The 9168-nt window shown below is 39.2% G+C and overlaps 1 long non-coding RNA gene across 1 annotated transcript; it reads right to left on the bottom strand.

The window, feature by feature from the left end:
• Positions 1-576: 576 nt before the first annotated feature.
• LOC120753391 (uncharacterized) lies at positions 577-5940 on the bottom strand. Its single transcript, XR_005701087.2, has 5 exons — positions 5846-5940; positions 5255-5429; positions 5086-5167; positions 2340-3198; positions 577-2172 (listed from the first exon to the last, which is right to left on the bottom strand). It is a non-coding gene; the product is annotated as an uncharacterized LOC120753391 (long non-coding RNA).
• Positions 5941-9168: the final 3228 nt, after the last annotated feature.

Below are 9168 nucleotides of genomic sequence, written 5' to 3'. Positions count from 1 at the left end.
GGAAATACTTCTTTATTGTCTGACAATGCCAGTAAGTTTTTTGCCACTGATTGGCCTGGATTTGCCAAAGAGGTGTAACCCTATGTCACAAGTCCCTCACCGTAAGATACCACAGAGTTCATCGTCTGACACAGAAAAATCACAAGATGGTTTGGGTTGTAAGGGACCTTCAAAAAATCCATCCCTTCTACAGGATGGATAGGGACATGTTTCACATGATCAGATTGCTCAAAGCCCTGTGAATTGACATTGAACAATTCCAGTGATGGGGCATCCACAGTTTTCTTGGGCAACAAGTTCCAGGGTCTCACCACTCTCACAAAACAAATTCTTCCTTATATTTATCTTCTTTCACAGCGGTCCCACTGATCATCAGATCATGTTGGCCTTGATACTGAAGACAGGTCAAATCTTCTGAATCTTCAGGTAGCTGAGAGTTTGAGCGATGTTGTTACACCTAGTTTTTCTGTCTCTGACACTTTTCTCTGCTCTAACATCAACAATTACCTGTCATCCAGACACAAAAGTAGATCAAATTTGATATACAAATTCAAGCCCCAGTACTGCAGAAGCCATGAGCTTCTTCAATCTCCTAGCATCTCACAGGTTGCCCTCAGGATCCAGGGGAGATTAGGAAGCCAAGCACTTTGCCAGGCCAGAACCCCGCAGCCCTCGCATAAGGTTCATTGCTTTTCATTCAGGAAGGACAGTGACAGACACAGAGTGATGCACCACATCTTGCCAAGGGGGGGCTAATTTACATGTATTTTATATACCTTCTTGAATCTGTCCACTAATCAAAGCCACCTCAACTGTGGCTCGGTGAGTTTTGGTGTTTTGATGCTGGTTTTTTCCCCTTAGTTTGGGGCTTGTGGTCTAAAAGACCATGCTTATTAGGTCTGACATTTAAAAAGTTTTAGATCAATAGAGGGCATATCATTCTTCTATGCTACGAGCTGCAGATTTTCAGGTCTTCCCTCTGGACTAATGCAGTTTATACAGATTAGGTGTGACCCCTGGACTTAGTTATACTGCCAGCATGTCCTGGAAGCATGAAAGAATATCCTAAAGATCACCAAGTACAGAGCCCTCTGAATTCACTATAATTTCTCCAGGACAAAACCTTCTTTTAAATGCTGTTTGTTACAGTCATTTCAGTGCCACTGTTTGCTTTCTTATCTGTTGACATGGAGGCTTAGCTTCCTCAGAACATTTTTGTCTGAAAGATCATTATTTTCTTTTCCAAGCATCCCATGAACAGACCAATTGTACTTCATCAATTTTAAATTTTGACTGTCTGCCAACTGCTTTCAAATCTAAAGCCAATCAAAATTTAAGGAGATTCAGAAAACACAGAAAGAGGAGTATATCCACTTCAAAAAGGTTACCCAACTGTTTGTTGTTGTTGTTAACATTTTGTCTCAGGCTTTATAATGATGGCTTTCAGCATTTTGGCTCTGTTTATGTGTCCTTGTTTAAAAGTCAGGGCTGTGCCTGCCCTTCCCAAGGCTACAGACACACAGTGGGCTGCTGTGCAGTTCATCATTCGCATTCAAGCCTCTGCTGACTCCAGAGTCCAGTCTGACAAATTGCCAAGAAAGATGCCTTCTGCATTTACTTGGAGGGACTTACACTTTCACAGCTGCTGTTTATCATAAATAATGTATCTTGGAAACATCATATAATGCGGTGGGTTTTTTATGGGCATCCTTGTTTTAACAGACTACAAATAAGCCTCATATAATTATATCTGTTGGTTACAGATATAATTATGAGTAAGACTCTAACCTAGCTGTATGTCAGGGAAATAATAAATACTGTCAGTACTTCGACTAACTAAGATCCAGTGCTACTTAGTTTCTCAGATATGAAATGATTCATGCTGTTACACCTCTGACATCAGCACGACCGCAGAAGGGTGAGTTTGCTGAAAGTTTTCTTCTCAAAACTGGAAAATTCTACCGATACCGTATGAAACTATGTAAAAAGCTAGTGCTGTATCTCAAGTTTTTTGCTGACCACAGGGTCTATACCTTCTGAGCCCATCACCTCCAGGAGCTTGCCTGCCACCCTTCATGGTCATTTGAAAACTCTGTAGCAGTAGGAGGCAAGGGCAGATGGCTTCGTGCTTCACGTGACACCTTGATTTCTGTGTTCTACCATATTGGCATCCTGCAGAGAATTTGAAAAATCAGTGCTTCCCTGCAATGACTTGTGGTCATTTCTCACTATCCAAACTAAGATGAAAACATATTATATGGACAGGTGTGTTTTCAAAACTGCTGGTCTTCACAGTTTTGATTGCTTTGATATATACCAACAATTTCAGTGCTATTTACCTGAAACTGAAAACTTTAGAAAAATACTGGGTTTTGAATGTTTGAAGAGTTACTTTCCTCCTCCTGTCAATGTTAGGAATAGTTTGGAAGATATTTTTTCTGTGGCAGAAAAATAAGGAGTAAAAAGTTATTGCAACTCATATAAATATGACAGGCTTTTGCCACAAGCTTCATGTTTAGTAAAAGAGTGTGAGAACAGACAGAAGACTCACATCACTGGAGGTTTACTTATGAACAGTATAGCAAATGAATGCTGCCATTGCTCCAGTAGTCAAAGGTGACAACACATACTTATGGGCTTTCTTTCTGGGGCCCCAGAAAATAAAAAGTAACCAAGGCAAATGTGTTCATTTTGTGCCCCATGCCTTTGGGTAGTGGCAAGGCCAAAGGAGGGCTAGGAGACAGTCTCAGATGTGGTAGATCAGGTTTTGCATGCAGGAGGCAGGCACGTATGTTGAAAGAGTGGAATCAAAGTAGAAAATTACTCCTCAGAAATTGGCTTAAGCTGCAAGTCTCTATCTGTGTCCTTGGGGAGGAAAGAAGAACCACAACCCAGTACTCTTCTGCCAAACTTGAAGTGAGAAATGTTGCCCAGTGTCTTGGGGAGAATTTCTAGACTGTGAATCTCAGCCTCAGAGGGAGGAGATTAACTCAAGCTGCAAGGAAGAGTCTATGTCCCAGTGATGGCTGAATTACAACCATACTTCTCTCTCTGGTATTTCCAGGGCGTTGTGTTCAGCTTCTCTCCAGTCAGTCTGCTCAAAGTTGCAAGTCTCATTTAGGTACTCCTAATTCTCCCTTTAAAAAGTATTACATTGTTTTCTGCTGGGACTATGGTGTCTAACTCAGGAATTTAACCCTGGAAAACATAAGCTTAAAGTTACAAGTGACAATGAAGAATATAGTATATTGTGGTTCAGGCTATAAGCCAATGTAGATCCGCTGTGACTGTAGACAGTTAATTTTCCTGAGAAATCATTCTAACTCTTCATGTTTTTTAGTGCTGAAAAGAGAAATTGTGGAAAATACCTAGTAAAGTGAAGGGCATATGATTTTTAGTTGCAGGTTAATTTTCAGTATAATAAATGAAGTTTGAATGACTGTGAAGTACCTCCTAAGTAAGTATTCCTGTATTTCAGCTGATAGTTCGTAGGATGCCATTTTGAAGTGCTAGGTTGTAAAGTGCTTAAAATAGTGATTTATAGAAGTCTAAATAACACCCAGAAGGAAAGGGGTTTTTTTTCCCCTCTAGAATTAATGGACTTTGTTTGGTGGTAAAGAAAGCTTTCTTTCTCTTCAAGAAGCTTTGTGTAATGTGAAAAGATTCTGTATAGATGAGGCAGAATGCTGGAGGAACAGAAAGGTTCAGTTTGTTTTCTTCAGAAGTCAGTTTTAGCCTTCTTCCAACAGAAAACCACCAGATTGTTTGGGCCCTTGTTTGCTTACTTCAGTGCTGGGTTTCTATGCTCTTGTCCTCCTGGGAGATTTCTTATTCCCTTCCCAAATGCTGTCTCTCAGAATTTTGGTAGCATCCTTAAATGCCATAACATGGTTTAGACAAAAGATCAGTGAAGCACCAATTGCAGAAAAAAAATCTCGTATGATTTTGTACTGTGCAATGCAGGGTTCTCATCTAACTGCATTGCCAAGCTAACCAATAAGATACAAAATACAGATTTTAATTCTTAAATGCAGGGCTGTTTTAATCAATATTCAGTATTTCCTTATTAAATTATGTTTTGCATGTGTACACTCTAAAGGGTGTATTATAAACATATTAACTGTGTGAGAAGCCTTAGCACCACTTCACATTTGTGAGAAGTACAAAATGTAAGTTTACATTTTCAGGTAGTTGAGAGTACAGCATATCTGATGGTGATGTGCGACGAGGCAAGCTCTCTTGCACACATCACAAAAAAAAAAGCATGAAACCTACACCTGCAACCTGAACTGAAGCAAACCTTAGTTTACTAGCCTGCATGGACCACCAGTATCATCTAAAGAAGAAGAAAGAAACAAATGTTTAAGTCATTGAGCATCCCACCCACGCTCCTGCCCATTAGTTCCACTCAGCCTGTACTAACACTGCAGTTGTGCACCAGCAGCATGCTCCGACCATCTGGCTAACCCCAGAGACACATGTGGGCAGCTTATCTTCAAAGATGAATGCCAGCTTTTAGCCACAGCACTAACAGCTGTATCAAGCCAGAGAATGGAAAATAGATCCCCAAGTTCCTCTTCTTCCATAAAAAACCAAATGACCTGGAGTTCACAGTGTTATTTTAAATGAAGACTCTTGGTCAGATTTGCCTTTACGTTCCCTGTTTCTTTGTGAAATGTGCTATACAGCTGATGGTAGTTAAAGAGCATCAACTACGGTGTGAATCTGTGGTATATATTAGCAGATTAATATTTTTAACTTGCCTAGTGGAAATGAGAAATATTCTATAGAAATAAAAAGTGGGAAAATTACCCATAAAATTCACATAATCTTTAGCATTCTCTTCTTAGGAAGTACCACTGCGAGCTGTTTGAAACTCATTATGGAGCTGTCTCCTTAATCTCTTTCAAATGTACATTTACAACATTTTATGAAAAATTTACGACCGAGGGATAGAATATTTTTATTTCAATGTAGCCCACCCAGCAATGAGAAGTGTTGTATTGCTTCCTGCTTACCTGTTGTGAAAATAATGTGTACCAGAAAGGATAGACCTGAGCATATGAATCCCTACAAGGAACTGACCTGCCAGCAATGTTCTTCCAGCATGCCACAATTGTCCTCATGAAAGTGTAGGATATATAGATGCTGAATGCATAATTACCAGCTGCAGAGAATAAGGATCACGCAGAATAATCAGATTAGAAATAAAGGTAAAAATGCTTCTCACTTTTTATAGAGGAATCCCACTTACCTGTTTGTGTATGACTGCAGTATCCTATGGTCATGAACAGATCTTAGTGCTGTGAGCTCACAGTGGTTTTACAACTACCTGCTCAGCCACCCTATGGAACCTTACACATGTAAATGTATGTGTTCTCTGCACAAATGGTATTTCCAGTGACAAACTTGCAAGGCAAGCTCAGTCTCTGCAAATAACAAAGAAAAACGAGAGGAACATAGATAACACTTCGCTAAGTTATTCTTTTCATCTTAACCCCTTCCCTTTTCTCAAAGCTCCATTTTTAGCCATACACATGGCAACTACAGATATACGACCATGTGCTAGGAAGATAAAGGGCAGGTAGAAAAAAATTCCTCTGATCTTTTTTCCCTCCATCTGCAGGGTGCCCTGGAAGAAGCAGATGAAATAAACAAAATACACAGATCCACCTCCAGACTCTTTCCTCAGTCATGACTATTATAGGGCTCTTACTGGAATTTCCCCAAGAAACTGTGATTAACCCACACATCCATATCCAGTATCTACTCGGATAACACACTTTTTTTCCCCCTTTCTTTTTAAATTGAGGCTATACTCTCCCCCACATCATCAGTAACTAACCACAAGGCCCTTTAGACAGCTTGTCCAACTGTATATTAACAGGCTGTTAACCCTACACTTTCCCCAAGTATCACTTATTCTCCCACTACTCCCAACCCACTTCATTATATAAGACCCTCCCTCTCCTTGTTTGCTTTGTAAAGATCAGGAACTGAACCCAGCTGCTTCTTGTTCCTGAGGTAATTGCCAGCATTTCCACAGCTGCTTCAGGGATGGGTTGAGGTTTTGAGTGGCTGGTGGCTGGGATGGTTTTTCTTTTTCCCTTGTGCTTATTTTCCGACCTTGTACACTGATATCTTCTGACAAAGCAGTGGGCACCTTACTCATGGCGTGAAAGTGTCTTGGTCATAAGCAAGATTTTTCACAAAACATGAAAGGATTCATCACATCTGCGGCAGAAAAGGTACAGCTTAAGGTTTTATTGTGAGGTGTGTATGCTAACTTGTAATCAGACACACATGGCATGTTTCTTTGGCAGGTTAATTTGGAAGTGTTTTAGCAGGCTTTTGGTGGCCATCTGGAAACAGAAGAAGCAATCAAACTTTACCTGAATAACATTGGGGAAATTGCTCCATGATTATCAATGTATATTGTGCGGTTTAAGTTGCATAAAATAGGCTGAAAGAATTACATCAAAACTGCAAAGCCAAGCAATCCAAAGATTGACTTAAAATTGCAGAATTGGCCTTCTAAGTGCATACTTGTTCTGGTGCTCTCTAGTGATTTATTGTTACGTACTGTATTTTTTTCTTCATCCTGGCTCAGAACACTCTAAAACCATAATTTAGTCTGTTTAGCATAAAGCCTTGTTTCATGTCAGAACTTTAGAGACAAAATCTGGTGTTCCCAGAAATATTCAGTAATTTTAACTCTACCACTCTCTTTGCTCTTGCTCTTATTTTTCTTCTAAGAGCTACTTTACCATGGGACTCTGTGGCGCTGCTAGAAAGTGCATCCCATGCACTAGAGAAAGGGCAGGGTCCTGTGGATTAAAAATAAAGACTACAAATATAGATTGACTGCAACAGGAAGATTAAAGCTTCTAAATGATTCTGTATTAGAAATGGCTTGTGTTCTGCTGATATAGAATATGGCAGATCTGTTGTATGCCTCTGTATCCTTGCTCAGCAGAAATCTTAGCTAGGACAAGGGATATTGCAGGCCAGGCCATGCAAAGAATCTTTTCTTACTCAGAAAATTGCATGTACAACTGCATCTGCTGTTTTTGTCTGTTTAGCTTTGTAAAAATAAAGACAAGCTAGCCTTCATCTGCAGACACATGAAAGACCTTCCCCAAGTCTTTCTCTCTTGTAATATAGGTGCCAGGGATGTCACAGTGTCAGAGCTTTTGGGGGGGGTCACACAGTTCAGTCACAGCATGCCACTGGAACTGACAAAACTACAAGTGTGCCCAGTCACGGGGACAGGCTGGGGCCTGCCTGCCTTGGGGCTGGGAACTGGTAGAACCATGAAGAACAATGCTCCCGTGGTACACTCGTCTAACACAGGGAGAAATTAGCTGTGCGTCTTTGTTAGTTCAGTTCTGACTTTCTTCTGTCCTTGTGATTAACAAAAGAAAAAAAAAAAGAAAAAAAAAATAAGGGCATGTTTGATTTTTTACTGTAAAGGAAGCATGCCCTGAGAAATGGTTTGAGGTTGAATACTAAAATAAAGAGTTACCATGGATGGCTTTGGAGAAAGCTGATATGCCATTCTCAGTCACAAATGCAAAGGCTCAGAGGAACTCAGAAAGGGGCATTGAAGACCTGCTTGCCCCCTTTTGTGTCCTAACTGAAAGGTGTTTGATATACTCAGTTTTTATGGCACTGACAGGATGAAGGTGGGTACAACAGGATCATGACTGCTGATTTTATCAGTTTGAGAAATAAACCCTGACAGAGAAGTGCAATGAGTTTAGTGAGAAATTCTGAAAAGAGAAGGTGGGGATTTTTCTTCCTGTTTTAAAATACCTAAGTCTTTTGCCTTGTGATCTCTTTTTCCCTTCTTAATAGTTCTGTGTATTGGTTTGTCTGCTTTGGAAAGCAGAAGGGTAAAATGCATGATTGTACACGTAATTTATCTTAAATACTTCTATTGACTTTAAATTATTATTACAAATTTTCTATGCATGGACTTCCATGGCCTTAGAAAGTAATGTTTTCTGCAGATCCTTTACTTCTCTGTGGCTTGTGACTGTGCAATTTTGTTGTTTTTTCACAATAGAATATGAAATTGATATTGAACTCCTGGTATTTGCTGCACTGATTCATTGCTACCCTTTTTGTACTGGAAGGTTTTCCAGGAACCAAGCTTCTATAAGCTTAAGCATTTCTGGAAATGATAACAGCTACCTGATTTTTTTAATTGATCCAGAAAAGATCTGACTAACATTGTGGTCAGGTGCCTTACCCTCTATTATTTGAGGGGAAAAGGGATTATGTATTGTCTGTGTATAGGATGGCATCTTTTAAACTTTCACATCCCTCATGGTTTTTTCTCCCTGCAGTCGCTGGGAACATAATCTGGTAGTGTCTTTGTCACTGTCCATGAGTTTGCTGCTTTGGGATACTTTAGCAGCTAAAGAAAAAAGAACTCCACAATAGGTAAATGGGTGTGTTCTATGAAGTAAATCTATGAAAAATTACTTTCAGTTCTAGGTAATTTAAACATAACTTGGTAATTTATGTATATAATTTGGTGCAAAAAAAAAAAGAGGAAATTTCATTTTATAGATATGTAAAAAAATCTAATAATAGATTAGTGCATAATTTAGTGCTCAAGTTTCCCTTCTATTTGATTATTTTTAAAGACTCCAGCTACTTTAAGGTCTTAAAAGTTACTTTTCAAGTTATGCTTCAATAGTCTACTATTTTTTTACTGTTTTTAAGGAGTTTTACACTCTTTAAAACTTTACCTAATCAGTGTCAATATTAGAAAAAAGTAGTGATTATGCATTAGTCTTACCTATAAGCACAGGGTAAAGTATATTAATAGGGATATATATAGTGCAACTTGTCACCTACTGTCCATGCATCTATGTGAATCACTCTGCTTTGAAATAAAAAACTTTCTTTCTCCAGACATATGCAAATTTACCACTTGGGAGAACAGGGAATTGAACCCCAACACCAAAACCTCAGTAGATGTACTCTCAAGTTCAGTGTGCATCTGTCTACCAAGTAATTTTTAGGTAAATGCCTACTTGGGAATAGTGCAGAAAATAGCCTTTCAAGAAAAAAAAAACCCTATGAACTGTGTAAATTTACTCAGCCTCTCCTATTTTTGAAATAAATTGCTTCCATGTGTGTTTTACCATTTCTAAG

This window comes from Hirundo rustica, chromosome 5 (genome assembly GCF_015227805.2).
Source record: "Hirundo rustica isolate bHirRus1 chromosome 5, bHirRus1.pri.v3, whole genome shotgun sequence".
Taxonomy (NCBI): domain Eukaryota; kingdom Metazoa; phylum Chordata; class Aves; order Passeriformes; family Hirundinidae; genus Hirundo; species Hirundo rustica.
This window is presented reverse-complemented; position numbering and strand designations above follow the sequence as displayed.